The 14,769-nt window shown below is 38.1% G+C and overlaps 1 protein-coding gene across 20 annotated transcripts in view; it reads left to right on the top strand.

Annotated features, from left to right (window-relative positions):
• Positions 1-3,705: 3,705 nt before the first annotated feature.
• The window catches only part of MEF2C (myocyte enhancer factor 2C), a 130,554-nt gene continuing 119,490 nt past the window's right edge, over positions 3,706-14,769 (top strand). For 4 of the 20 annotated variants that reach the window (XM_084503040.1, XM_084503031.1, XM_084503039.1 and 1 more), the window contains exon 1: positions 7,429-7,962. The gene's annotated coding sequence lies outside the window, so the exon portion shown is untranslated. Of the gene's footprint in view, positions 3,804-7,421; positions 7,963-13,801; positions 13,936-14,769 lie in introns of those variants that run through there. The other 16 variants (XM_084503030.1, XM_084503029.1, XM_084503038.1 and 13 more) reach the window with 10 other exon arrangements.

Here is a 14,769-nt window from a genome sequence, read left to right as displayed (position 1 = left end):
CAGACAGGATGATTGACCTTTTAAATTTGCATATCATTTACTCAAGCTTCAGTTACAGAAAGTGGTAAGCAATTTGCAATAGATGCAAATTCTCAGAGAAACGTCCAAAAATCTGGGTGCTTATTTGAAATACATCTCAGTCTACTCTAGAAAACTCCTGAGAATTTTGCTTCTCAAAAAAAAGTATACATCTATGTTATTTTTTTTCAAAAAAGGCATTTCCTCTTCTAGCTAGGAATGCCATAACAGCAGCCTTTCTTGTGGTATGTTGGAATCTGCATCGGAAGCCAGGACGACGAACCACAGTGGCCTTCAGCAACAGGAGATGAAGTTGACCACTGTTTTCCTATACTTAGAACAGGTTTGATTTGAATTTTGTTTGAATTGTGGCTAGGGGGCCTATCCAAAACAAATCTCTACTTTGCTTGGCCCTCAAAATTATCATGAATTTCATTGTCTACACAGATGCAGATGCTGATCTAATTTGTAGCAGCTGCAGAATACTTAATTAAGCGTTTTCTAGCCATCTATGGCTGTCTGCTTCTGTATCGCATCATCATGCAGTGCAAGATAGACAAATGCTTGAGTATCACACAATTAGTAAGGGGGTGCAATCATATTTTTTGTTTTGGGTTGAGGGATTTTTGGCAAAATATTTGGAAATATCACAATACCTTAGGCAATACCATTTCATTAAAGGATAGGGAATAAATAGCTGGAAAAAAAAAAAAAAAAAAAAAAAAAAATCTTCCCCCCACTCTTTTTTCCAAAATGAAGGGAGATCAAAGGAAGATTCTATTTATTCCACTGGGGGCAATCATGTGGGCAAATAAATGTGTTAGTAGGAATGAAAAAAATGGCAGTTACAAGCATTTCTTACAGTGCTCATTCTGAAGCTTATTTTTCAGGAAACTTTCTTCTTAGAGAGAGGCAAGGGGAACTGTCCTAACAGAAACTTTTTTAAACTCAACTAATGGTGAAGAGGTTTAAACCATCTACTACCACATCTATTAAAAATGAAACACAAATTTATCTTCCACTTCATCAAGCCTAGAGGTTGCATGTGATACCAAAAGATAGATGGGGAAGTTTAGCAATAGGTACTCTTGGTGTCCTTTGCAGTAGGCAGCAATCTACCTGGTCCCTACAGCACATTAAGGCATCCCACAGCTGCTCCAGGTCCATCTCTGTTTGGTTCAGGACAAAGACCACCAAAGCACAGCACGTCTCCTTGGTTTACCATTTGCCTTTAATGACAGCAAGGATACTGCATCTCATGGTGGGGGAGGCTTTTTGCTAATCTAGGTAAACTTCAGTCACAGTTGTATTAAAGCATATGAATTACATTTCCACCAAATGTCTTGTTAAAAAAAATAAAAATTAAAAAAAAAAAATCTAATGTTTCTGAGGCATATGAAGATGCAGAATAATCAGACTGATGAACAGCAGTTCATGCAAAGTGACAACATTTCCAAAATTGTTCTTCAGATACATTCCTGTACTTAAACACTATTAAGATGGGAAAGTGACTCCAAATTTCCACTCTAAGCTTATATTTAATCTATTTTTATATTTTTGCTTAGGAAAAAATCCCATTTAGCTTCAAATTTCACCTAATTAACTTTATGTCAGAAGATATTTCTGAAAGAAAAAAAAATAGAAAAGTTGAAACTTGTTACAGAGCTTTTCAGTTTGCCTGAGACAAAAGTTTTGTTCGTTACTTCTGGCTAACACTGACGAACTTCAAAACCCTTGATACATTTCTTCCATGCAAGTCTAGACTCACATTTTTGGAGTCCCTAAATCTCAACAGGGGAAAGGTTAGTAGGTTAAATTCTTCCTTTAGCTACACTTAAGTAAGCTCATTGACTACAACTGTTGTCCCCCTAAAATACATATGTGTATATATAAACTTTATACATTTGGTGGAATGCTGTCATAGGATGATGAGAACATTTGAATACCTTATAGAGAGGCAGTGCCCAGTATTGGAGTTCAATCGTTTCCAAAGATTAAGTCTGAGGCAGGAATAGGATCTGTGTGACTGCTGATGTGGGCCTGAGCTTCCATTTTAGGGTCTCATCTAAAACCCATCAGCGTGCATTGGATTTCAACAGACTTTAGGGGAGTTTGGATCTGGTGCGTAAGCCCCACAGCATCCCAGTTCCACATAAAACACTAAATTTAACTTTTCCATAGAGTTGTTAACTCCTTTGGATGCAAATGCAGCCTCATTTTCAAAGAAGTGACAGGCCTTAAACCTATTTCTAAAAAGTATGTGTGGCAAACTGGAAGACTGGCTATCACTAGCTCCAGATCTCTGCTGTCCAATATTAGTCTGTGTTGTCATTCACAATGTAATAAAGCTATTTTTACACTTTCGGGACAATTTTAGTAATATCTAATCTTTGAAAGAAAGTGTATTTGTCAACAGAGAAGTTTCTCTTTATCTGTAGTTTTAAAACACTGTTAAAAATGAAACAAAGCAAACACTACAGTAAAAAAAAAAAAAATCACAGATAAAAATAATATTTGGACAACTGTTTGTGAGGTAGTTAGAGGACAATATCAACTTGCAAGCTACAGCCTCAGAAACTGCCTTTTGTAACAATGTAACACTTCAGATTACTAGAACAGGATCAATTTAACAAAACAAACAACCCCCCTTTTCATTGTTGACTTAGTGCATTTGGCAGCCTTTTCCCCTCTGCAATCAGTCTCTTCCCCACTAAAGCCCTTGAAACTACCATCGAGGGGAAAATGCCATGAAAACAAATCCCGCTTTTTGTAAAAAGGGGGAATTTAAAAATAAAAATAAAAAAGCAACTTTCTGACAGCCTGGGAAGTCAGAGATAATGACGCCGATGAGGCTACCTCCAAGGTCCCCGCGGAGGCCATGAGTTTTACTCCAGGGTAAAATAAGGGGTGCAAGGGCCACGGAGCCTTCCAGGAGCAGAAACACACACTCGCACACTCACACACACTGCACGGCGCCCTCCGGCGGGGCTGCGGGGACCCAGCACCGCCTCCTCGCTCATTAGGAGGATAAATAAACTCCAAACGTTAGGAGGGTACCGGCCAAACGCGCACAGGGAACGGGGATGGGGTGGGAGCGCAGCCGCCGCTGCCCCGATGCACGCCGTGGAGCCGAGTGTTTGCTGCGGGCTCAGGCGCCCCCCTCCCCACACGTAATCACACCCACGTTGTCCAAAAACGGGCGTTTCTGTTGTAAAGCCACCATTGGGGTGCCGGGTGTTGCGTTCCTGCAGGGGGAACGTTCTGGGTCAGCGGCACAGCAAGCAGCTGTGGGCAACAGGGAAGGAATTAACAGCCTGGGCTTTAACATTTCAGCGTGTTTTCAATTGGCCTTTATTAAACAATGGGACAACTGCTTCTTTTCAAAGTGTACATCGGCGCGTAAATTATTGTCTAAGTACCTGCTGGAGGATTAGTAGGGTCCAAGATCAATGCTTTTGTAATTTTATGGGTAGCGCAGCATCCCTGAGGTAGGATTTAGATGGAGTTTATGACAGTTGAAAACTTCAAGTTACTTACAAGTGATGCTCCTTTTAGTCCTAAGTGCACATCGGTAAAGGCTTGTATTCTTTTTATAGAAATTGTTTCATAAATCTCTTTAAATATATTTAAGTACTATGGGTTTGCATTTTAATAATACACTACTTTTGTGCTTTTAAACATCCAAGGTGCCGAACACGAATTGTAAACTGTGAAGTAACTACTATGGAAAAGATTAAGTAAAGCATTGGAGGCGGATGATTTTGACAATAAAGAGGGTGTATGTGGTGAGTGTTTAATATTTATTGCATTTGGTATTACAAAGTACTATTTATTGTTTTCAGATTTAATGTTAAAAGCAAAGCCTGGAGAGCAAGCTCTGCTGTATTATGTACTTACAGGTACACCTGTGACAAAGGTTTTCTGTAATCATTGCCTGATGTATATAACACCATTTTAGTAATGGCATGCCATTTTATTTAAAGTTCATGTGTCAGCTGTGCCTATCTTGCAAATATTTTTTGCAATTAAATGATTTTGCAAAGAATCATGTACATTTCAGCTCTGTACTGTGGTTTGCAAAGCATTTAAATTGTGCTCCTGGAATATGTATCCTTGAAATTATCCGAGTTTATATCTTTTGATCGTCAGAAAAGAATATGGATTGAGGGAATATTCTGAATGAATGAAGAACAAATACAGTACTGTTGAATAATCTTATGGGGTAGATTAATCTATAGCCTCGATTTCTCTCAGGGTGGGTTGCTGTGGCAACCGCCCCAGCTCACTTTAAAATAATTTTGTAAAGCTCACTTCAAGCGCTGCACCCAGCGTGGGCCAAGTTTAAAAGCAGCCAGACATGGGAAGAAGTGTTATACTGCGTTGCTCTTACAAGATAGGGAGGTGGTGGAAGAGAGCGAGGCGTGGAGTGGAGTGGGGTTGAGCACAACTTTGAACGGAAAATAGAAACCAAGCCACCCCAGGGTTAGGATGCAAAGGAGGTGGATCATTTCATAGTAACCTTACCTCTTCTCAGTTTAAACGCCATTAAAAGATGTTAGCTGGCAACCTCATTTCTCCTAAGGGAAAGGTATGTTTAGCAGCCACAAAAGAACAAAAATGGACTTTGATAATCATCTTCAAAGGAGTGTTTTCTAAGCCCACCTTGAGATAATCATACTTGTAAAGGAAAGAGATACTTGGGCACGTTTCACTCTTAGATAAAACTTTGGAGGTCTGATTTTATAATTATTGCATTTTGACTGATGTGTCGCTGTTTAAGATGGTGAATGCCTCAGGTGGTGGACTGAGGGAAAAAAAAAAAAGTCAGCAGACCTACACACGACCTGTCAACAGCAGAAAGAGTGGATTTGAGTCTCCTGCCAGAAATTTGAAAAGGTTGCATTTGTGGAACATCAGTACAAGTACAGACACCAGAACAAAGGTTTTTCACTGTTTGAAATTACTCCAGATTTTAAAATTAAATACAGCAAAATAGAAAAAAAAAATCCTAAATACTTCAAAAGATATTGCACAAATTTATGCCTTATCTAACCCTGATATGAGTGAGAAAGCACAATCCCTTTCCTGATATCTGTTTGTCCATCTAGCATCTGAGCCCTGTTTTAAAAATTGAGGTGTCCTTTACATGCATTTGATGAATTGTACTCATGACAAAAACTTGGCATGGCTTAAAGATACTCCCAATATGTGAAGGTCACAACTATTCAAAGATTAGGCCACCAGTGCCCGCATGAAGGTGTTGTAAATGTGCTAAACTGCTGTATATTTTATTTTCTGAAATACTTGCCTACTCTGATAATTGCTTTCGGGACATGATAGTACTCAAGTTCTGTCTTGCCACTTGAAGGGCTGTGTTATCAACTAGCCAAAAACCTGAAAACTTACATATCCTGCACAAAATAAAGCAGATGACAGTCATTTTCAATTAGAGCACAAAAGTGTGAAGTCTTAACACAGTTTTCTATTTTTGCCGCTAAGAAAATATGAATATTACTGGAAAGTTGGGTGCCGCGCCGGGAGACTAAAATTGCCTGCAGAAGAGGCATAGCAAGGCGATGTAACCCATGTAACTATTCGATATTCCTCTCCTCCTGCACTTCATGCCAGACCTGTGGCTGAGAAAGTTTAAATTCCCAGTGTTACTTGGGCTCCACTGCTGACCCTGCCACACTCCTGTGCCTCTCACCTCCATACACAAGGTGTTTGGCTGAAGTCTAGCTGCCTGGTGGTTCAAGGCACATCGGCACTGCTCTTGTCGGGGTATTTTATACCACGTAACTGTCTGCCGGTTAAAAGTTGTCTATTCTCTGTGTCTAAATCTCCTCACGAGATTTAGGGCACCCTGACACCTGTAGTCAGTGGAGGTCAGGTCTCCAGGAATCTGAGCTGAGAACGATCGCAGGGTGCTTGTTAGAGCTTCATTTTGCTCTGGCCGTGCTTTGCGCATCCGTGTTTTAAGTACAGTAGAATTTAGAAGACATTTATTCACTGTCAAATATGGAGCTTCCAAAGTAGGTCAGTGGCCCAATGAGATGTTTATAGGGGAAAAGGCTGCAAGACGAAGAACTTGTATTAAAACAAACCAAATATATATTTATCACTGCTGTTTGAATTCAGTGTTTTGGTTTTATCATGCATGCTGTTCCTATTTCCAGTACCGTAATCTATCATAAAAATAATGGTCTGTGCCTTTATAAACTCCCCTGCTGCTCTCAAAGGGTTGTAGAAGTTGGCTATCTACATGAAAATAAAAACAAGTATCTGCAAAGTCCAGTTTTACTCGCAGAGTATTACACGCGCCTGATTTGGATTCAAGCTCACATACAGCACAGTCCTGGTTGTAAGACCGAATGCAACTATTAAAAAAAAAAAAAAAAAAATGTCCTGCCCTTTTATACGGCATGCACGGCCGTGGATCAGTCTGAGCCGAGACCATCCCTGAGAGACGGCTGTGATTTGGGCTGGGGCACGGGGAGGAGAGCAGGGTTTTAAGGCTGAGGGATGCTGCCCCAAACTTCGCCACCGCTTCAGCTCCGCGCCCGGGGCCGGGTGCGGAGCCCGAGGACTTTTGTGTGGCTTTGCAGACAGAGGGCTCCGGAGAAGGAGCCCCGGCAGGCAAGGAGCAGGGGACGGGACACGAAGCGCAGCGGGGGCGCAAAGCGGCGTCCCCGGGGCGCTGCAGGAGCCGGCTGGTGACAGCGGCGATGGATGAGGCTCTGCTGCCCCCCTGACAGCGCCGTCCCCTCCCGAAAAGCTCCTCGCCGGCCTCGCACGGCCGTCCCTGTCCGCTCGCAGGGCTCGGACGTGCGGGGGGGGGATGAGGGAGGGGGGGGAGGATGTTCCCAGCCCCTCGCCTGGCTCGCCGCAAACTCGGCGTGCGCAGCGTTTGCGCTGCCGCTTTCGGAGCGGCCCCGGGATGTGTTTCCCCACCACCACCCCCCTGGTTCCTCGCAGGGATCTGCGCCCTCACGCTACTGTACCTCGCCAGAAGGGGGAAAATATGCACTGGCTCGCCGCGTTGTCGTGGCGCGGTATAATAAAGGATTGTCATTAGGTTTGCGTGTGGCATATGCCATTACCCCCACCGTAAAACTAAAATTAGCAAAATGTCAGGAATGGAAAGATTGATTCGCCCAAGATGCAATTATCATTTAAAAAGTGCTTGATTGAGGTGCTGATGTTCAGTGATTTATTCTGCATACCATATACATAATTAAAGTAGTGTAGTGGAGTAATTTATCAATCTAGTTTAGACTAGAGGGGCAAGGAAAGGAGTTGCTGCTGCTGCCGCTGCTCTATGTTTGTTTTATTAAAACGCTTTCGGGATCTGATCCCGCCCCCTTTTTGCAAGAGTGAAACTGATTATTTCTCCAGCTCGGGAGGAGAGAGTCACTCGGTTGGGATTGTGGGAGAGAGAGAGAGATAGAGACGCGGAGAAGAAAAGGGAGGAAGAGGGAGAGCAGCACACAAGGACAGACACCTCGTCAGGCGTGTAGTTTGAATCCCTTCCTTGCCTCCCCCTTCCCCTCCGCGATGTTACAAAGGCTGTGAGCTGCTCGGCTTTTCCCATTCGCCTGCTGTCACTTCCTTCCTGGACGCTCTCGGGACGAGTCCGGTTACTTTTAATCCGACCAGCAGCTCAGCCACTTTCTCCTCCTCCACGCTGCACACACGCACACACGCGCGCACACGCACACGCGCGCGCACACACACACACACACACACACACACACACACCAGACGTCTTCTGGCTCCTTATTGGATTGACTTCGAAGGTTGTGTGTGTGATTCAAGGAGGCTGCATGTTGAACCAGGTGGCGAATATTTAAGGCTGGAGGAAGTAAGGGGATTTTTGCTCTTTCCTATGAAAGGAAAATATCTCCAGGACTAGTCTGATCACCCAAACAGCTAAATGTTTATCATGTAAGTACATGTGAAATTCAGCGTCGGAATAAAATAGACGGGGCATAGGGCAGAAGCCCTACGTACGTTTACTATTGCCTTTGAAGAATGTGTCAGTCAGTGCATGCAGACTGGGAGTGAGGTTGCCTGCAGACTTTTTAAGAGTATGATTGTTCTGTCAATTGCTTACAAGTAACTTTTCAGACAAGTAATATAGTTAAATCACTGGCTATTCAAATTACTGCAGACTTGTCTTTGTCCATGTCATAACTTTGATGAAGTTAGTTTATGTCATTTCTATGTTTGATACCGTGAAGTGTTTGAAGCTTGTTTTGTTTTAATAGTTCACCAAATGCTATGACCCTGTAGTGCTTGCACCCTGATTTTTCAGACTAAGGAAACAATCCAGTTTGAGGGAAACGCTCTTGAACTTCATTGCATCATAGGCTCTTCAGTTCTTGAGTTTAGGTAATGCATGCTTGCAACTGTTTAACTTTGTGCATCTTTCCTGTGAGTACTTAAGTTTGAGATGGAGAGACCCCTTGCATCGATGTGGGTACATAAGTCATAGCCAGCGAACCTCTTTGGGAATAGTATGTTTTAGTCTTTACATAGTACTTTCAGTAATTCTTGTATTTTTGAATACAGGGGAGTCACAAAACTGGCTGTTCTAGTTGATGTACTTATAGGCTAAGATAAAGTTTAATGTAAATAAGAGACTTGTAAGGCTATTGGTACATTATGTAACTATAATACTTAGCATTTTCCATGAAACTTAGTGTGACCTTATGTCAGCCTGAAAAGCAAAAGAAGGATAAATTAATCATGAATTTTCTCAAGGGAAAAAAAAATCCAAATAAAACGTAATGAATTATTGTGGGAACTTAAGCATTGTCTGTTACAGAAGAGTTAGAAGAGTTCTATTTTCTTTATTGTCTGTAATAATTATTATTAGAAAATACCTGTATCCTAAAATCAGATAGTGTTATACACAACTTAAGAAAAAATATTTAAGAGAATTAGTAGAAAAATACAATTTGCCTGTGTTTTACTGGTGATCAGAAAAGAATTGTCTTGACACAGAATGCATTTTCATAGCACATATCCGTTGATCAGCTTAATGGCAAATGCCCTAGTTTCATATCTTTACTTTAAAAGAACTACAGGATGGATGCTAAACCAAATATTTTAGATGTAAATGTGACTAGTTTTCTTTTTTACTGGCACTTTCCAGGGTATTGTGGTTGAAAACTACTGTTAATATGGAGTATAATAACTCTAATCCCTAGAGGCTTGGCAGGGCATGGAAATAAAACCACCTGTGAACCAGTTTTAACCTCTGTATTACATATGGATTTCCAGTTTAAACACTAAATGCAATTGGCCACTTTGGGATTCGTTATTTCGTAAATTATTTTTGTTGCATGATTTTAGGACCCTAACCCCAAGTCAGAAAAAAATAATCACAAGAGTTTCTGTCCTTATCAATTTTATTAAAACACCTATTATATTATTCTTTCTATATTAACGAATACATAGTTCATATTGGGTCTAATTCTGAAGTCTCTGCTAACACTTAAGTCCCTTTGGAAGTAATGGAAAATTTCTTTAGGGATGAATTTGAGTGAATGGCCCTTAATTTGTGGCTTCCATGTTCCTCGTAGTATACATCTTTTTAGTTTAAAAACTTGTTTATATATTTAATTTATATTTATTATACTTATATTAATATACTTATTATACTTATATTTATTTTATATTATCAGTATATATACTGATATACCTTATGTAGCTAGTATCAGAAGGTAATGTGGGGACCTGACTATGAAAACCTTTCCTGCAAAAAGTACTTACACAGCTTGTCCCACTGATAAAGCTGAGACAACTTGTGTGAAAATGAAGAAGTTACATAAAAAATATTTTGCAGGGTCAGGTCCCTAAAATACTTAAAGCTCTTGCCTGTCCCATAGCTCTCTTTGGAAAAAGATGAACAGAATGCCACTTTTGATGTCCTGTAAATGAATTTGGGAATCAGATATGTTTGAATCCTCTTAAGTTTACTTGACCAAGAAAAAAAGAAACTTAGTCTTAAGAGCCTTATAGAAAGAGGTATTAAATAATGTGTGTGAGATTAAATATTTTAGCATTATGTTTCTCAGCTTCCAATATTGGAGTGTCAAAAGAAAATTCACAAGAATGCCGTGAATTTTCTTTAATGACAGGGTCAGAAAAATGTTCTTGAAATTTCATACTATTTTAATATCTCTCTTTATTTGCATGTCTGCAACATGTATTAAAAAAAAAAAAAAAAAAAGCAACAACAACAAAAAAAAAAACAGATACTTATCTTAAACAGCTGTGCTTTCTGAGATATATAAAGCATTGCAGACAAAGAAAATGAGGCTTTCTTAAGCTTTTTCTAAAAGTTACCTCTGAAAGATTTTGATACTCATTATTTAGTAGATAAATGTATCTTTATAGAAGATAAAGAATTAAGCAGCAGTTGTGAATTGAATACTTTTTCCGTCTTCATTTATTTTAATTTTACTTTTCTTTATCGCAGGTTAATTTCTTGTTCAGCAAAATAGTTCAGTTCATCTTCAGAGACAGCTAAGTAGTATTTCTACATCTCATTGAGCTAGCAGTCATAAGCAAGTATCAGGTGTTTGAAAGAAAAAAAAGCTTTTTTTTTCTTTTTTTTTTTTTTTTTTTTTGATACGTAGACTCCATTTTACCTGTTGGACATCATTATTCTAAATTACACACATTTTCTAAAAATCATATATATAATGTGATGGTGTTCTTTTGAAAACACATATTATAAAGATAAGCATATATAGTTGTCGTATAATTTCAAGTTTATACTCTTTTCTTCAGCATTTTGAAGAATAACCAAAGCAGTTATATTTGTGATGTATTTTGAACTTTTAAAATCTTGGTATTTGATTTCAACAGGGAAATTTTTCTATGCCCATACTTAGGCTCTGTAGCAACTGAGACATAATATACTAAGAATTATCTGTGTAATTGCAAACAGCTAGAAGACTTCAGCCTTAAGAGCAAGGATATAATTCTGGTATTTGAGAAGTCTTAAAATACAGTTTTGCATCTTATTTCAGAAGCAAAATGGGCTTAGAAGAACAATTCAGGTTTCTTGCACTGGTTGTGCAAAAGAAAAACTGTAAAAAAAAAAAAAATCCTGATTTTCTGTTTTCCTTAAGTATAGGAATTGTTTTGGTCTTGTGTCCAGCTTTAAGGTAATTTTCTCAGAACTGGTGCACAATGTTACATGTGGACAGGTGATTAAAAGCTAGTGTCTTTAGTCCTCCACCTTAATCTCACCCTCTCATTGACTGCAGTGCAGCAGAGCTTGTCTATTCACCGGGATCTGTCATCTTTAGGAAATCAGACCAGCTTATAGAAGCGATTCACAAAACCAACAGTGACAACAAAGTCTTACGTGCCTTACAAAAGAAGGATTAGGCAGTTCACATGTCATTTTGATTGGGCAGAGATAAAGGCTGATTGCTGCAGCATGGCAAGACACACTTCAATTTCAATTGATTATTCTATAAGACAACTATAATTCTCTTGCTTAGTCATTGTTAATGCAATTAGAAGGAAGTAAAAATCAGTTTTGACCTTACTGGTTTTGTATTACTTGATCGTAAAAGGTATAGCAACTTGTGGCATTGTTACACAAAATTTTAAAAGTTCTGTTTATTCACTGTTCTGAGGAACTATAATATAGGAGATGATTGTTCTGGGATTTTTAAAATCATTTTTGCCTAGATGATATCTTGAGGTAGCAATTAAAAGTTCTTAAAGTGCTTGGGACTACACTAAATTCACAGCATTTACCCTGTTAAGAGCTTATGTGCAGAGGAGAGTACGTACAAGATGTCAGTTCTTTGCAGATTTACCAAAAAGTATAATATTGAGGAATACAAGCAAGTCATCTTACTTTGTGTTTATTCTGTTATTTTTAAAATACTGAATATAAAGTAAAACTATACTTTGTGTTGCACATGTGAACGCAGTAGATTGGTTTGAAAATAGTTAAGAAATAAAATGTTGTCCATGTATTATTAACTATGTCTGTGATATGTCCGGGACAATGGAGAGTTTTGGCTATTTGCATAATTTAATTATAATGTACAGCCTTTAGCATTTGGACATATGAAACTTGCAAGCTGATTACTTCTATGTTAATTTCTTAGCATTAAAAAAAAAAAAAAAAAAAAAAACCTACTCTTTTTTTTTCACCCAACTGATGCCTCCTAGTGTTTCACATAATAAAACACTAATGAGTCAACCATAAATGTAAACATTGTTTTTTTCATTGCATTCATCTTATGTGATACATAAAATTAATATTTATGCATTTAATTTTGTATGTGTTATTATAATCAGACAGGAAACTCCTGTAAATTGAGACGTTTCATCTTAATGGACCCTAAAAGCACATTTTTATTTTCCTTGATTCTTGCTTTGTCTAGCTGTAGATTATATCATACATATACATACGAATATATTTTCCTTTTCTCCTTTTGTTTCCCATATGCATTACAGTAACTTCTCAACAACCATATTATGGGGCTCAAATGGAAATTTAAAAAGTTTTCGTAGCATAATATTTCCAAAAGTAAGCCCCTGGTAATAGGCAATAACTGCAGTTATAGAAATGTTTGAAATATTCTGAACTACCTCACAGCCAAATAAAATGGAAAAGAAAAAAGACCAGTCTGAGACATGTTTGCTTAATATAGTCCTTAAAGAATTGTTAAGTTGTCGCATTTTGTAATTGTTCCTGGTTATTTCAATGTTGTATTAGAAAAAATACTGCATTAGGCCAGTTTCCCAATCTGTGAAATGCTCACTTCATAGTTTTGTTTCTAGATGTGGATGACCAGTACCTTTGAAAAGGAATTTGTGTGTGTAAAATATTGAAACAGAGCTTGGAGTGCTAAAGACTGAAATATACTGTCCTTTCTTACAAGTTTAGTCTGGCCATATAACTTATGAATACCTTAAAAAAAACAAACAAACAAACAAAAAAAAAACCATTCAATTATATTAGATTGATATCATACAACAGTGTCATATTTTATTTCTTTGACAGGAGGGTATAATTTTCAAAAAGTTACCCAGCATCAGTGTGACAAAATATAACTTATGGGGCCCAGCTGTATATTTGAACTGTCAGGTACTGTCTTACAATGATAAAGCAGCAGCTAAAGCTGAGAGCACTTTGGCACATTTTAATGTCACGCAGTTTTATGTAAAGTATGAGATCAATTTAATGATGACATTCGAAATATAGCTTGTTATTCAAAGAATTTCAAGAAAAGCTGTGAATTTGCAAGATACTTGTTCTACTAAGCAAAATTCAAAGAAAAGAAAGTGATTTTGCAATCAAAAACCGTAAGTTTACCAGTTAATAAAGGTAATGAAAATCTGTGTCTTCTCAATGAACATGCGGAGTTAGGTGCCTGTGGTGCGTAACTTCAGTGAATAACTAATTATTATAACTATAAGTAACTAGTAATTCACTAACTAGCAAGTACGGCAAGTTAAATTTAGACATGCAGAATCAGTATTATTTTTAAAATATGTAAAAAAAAATGTATTTTTTAGCGTTATGTTCTGCCATCAACCCTGATTGTATTACATTGCTTCCCCATTAGTTCTAAACTGCAAAGAGGCAATTCTGGGATCTGTCAGTAAACATTGAATAGTGTCCTAGCCTTTAAAGTTCCATGTATCTTGAAAGTATTTCAAAGTATGAAAAAGCCATCTATTATTCAGCAAGTAAAGTTAAAATGCAAAAGTGATAGAATTTTGTCATTTTCTCATATAGTTACATTGCTTCTTCACTTGCAAAGAGAAAGTAAATTTGAAAGAGAAATAGAAGGAAGCATTGAGAAGAATGTTTAAGAAGTGTAGGACTGTTACTCATTACTCCGAAATACAGCTAAACAGGACTCCATTGAGGTGGGTTTTGTTTGTTGTTAATGTTGTTTTTCCTTTTCTTGTTTATTTGTTTTATTGGATTTGGTTTTTGTTTTGTGGGATTTTTGTTTGTTTGACAGCTAAATATGTTTAGATTACAGAAATAAATCCTAGGAAATTCTAGAAATACATTATCTGACTTATTTAGAAACTGGTCTGGATAAAATATTTGAGAACTGTTAATTTTTATATCACATGGAATAAACTCTCTCGAAAGCCAGGTCTCTAGCCTAGGCTGCTCCTTTTGCAATTTGCTGAAGAAGGTGATTTAGCTGTCACCTGTTTCAGCAGGGTAGAAGTACTTATCTCTGCCATCTGCCACCTTCCTGACTGTGGAGGGCTTCAAGAGTTCGAGCAGAGAAATCTTCAGAGATCCTGGCCAATGCAGCAGGTCCTGGAAAGTCAGTATCTACTGCCTTAATTTAAGGTAACCATAAGGCAACACGCAGATTAGGGATGGAACTGAACAGATGGCATAAAGCTCTTCTGCCTCATTTTCCCAGGTTACAAAGCACTACTGATACGGGACTTGGATTCCAACCTAACAGGTCTTTCCTGGTTCTTTTTTTTATTATTATTATTATTTTTTTCCAACTGTATAATTGTTTCAGTAAAGATTATCATGAAAATTATTGTTAATCATTTCCCATTGAAAGAATTCACCTTTGCGATTACTGTCTTTCCTCTCTTGTCCTATAATTACAAAATATACACTTAAATAAACTGAATTAGAAATAACTTTATTTATGGTTGCTTTTATAGTCACCGGGACCATGCCATTTTTCGAGCCCATGCTCAGCTAAATTTTACTATTTA

Source organism: Aythya ferina, assembly GCF_964211825.1.
Source record: "Aythya ferina genome assembly, chromosome: Z".
Taxonomy (NCBI): domain Eukaryota; kingdom Metazoa; phylum Chordata; class Aves; order Anseriformes; family Anatidae; genus Aythya; species Aythya ferina.
Note: the sequence above shows the minus strand (reverse complement) of the source record. Positions and strands in the feature narration are given on the sequence as shown.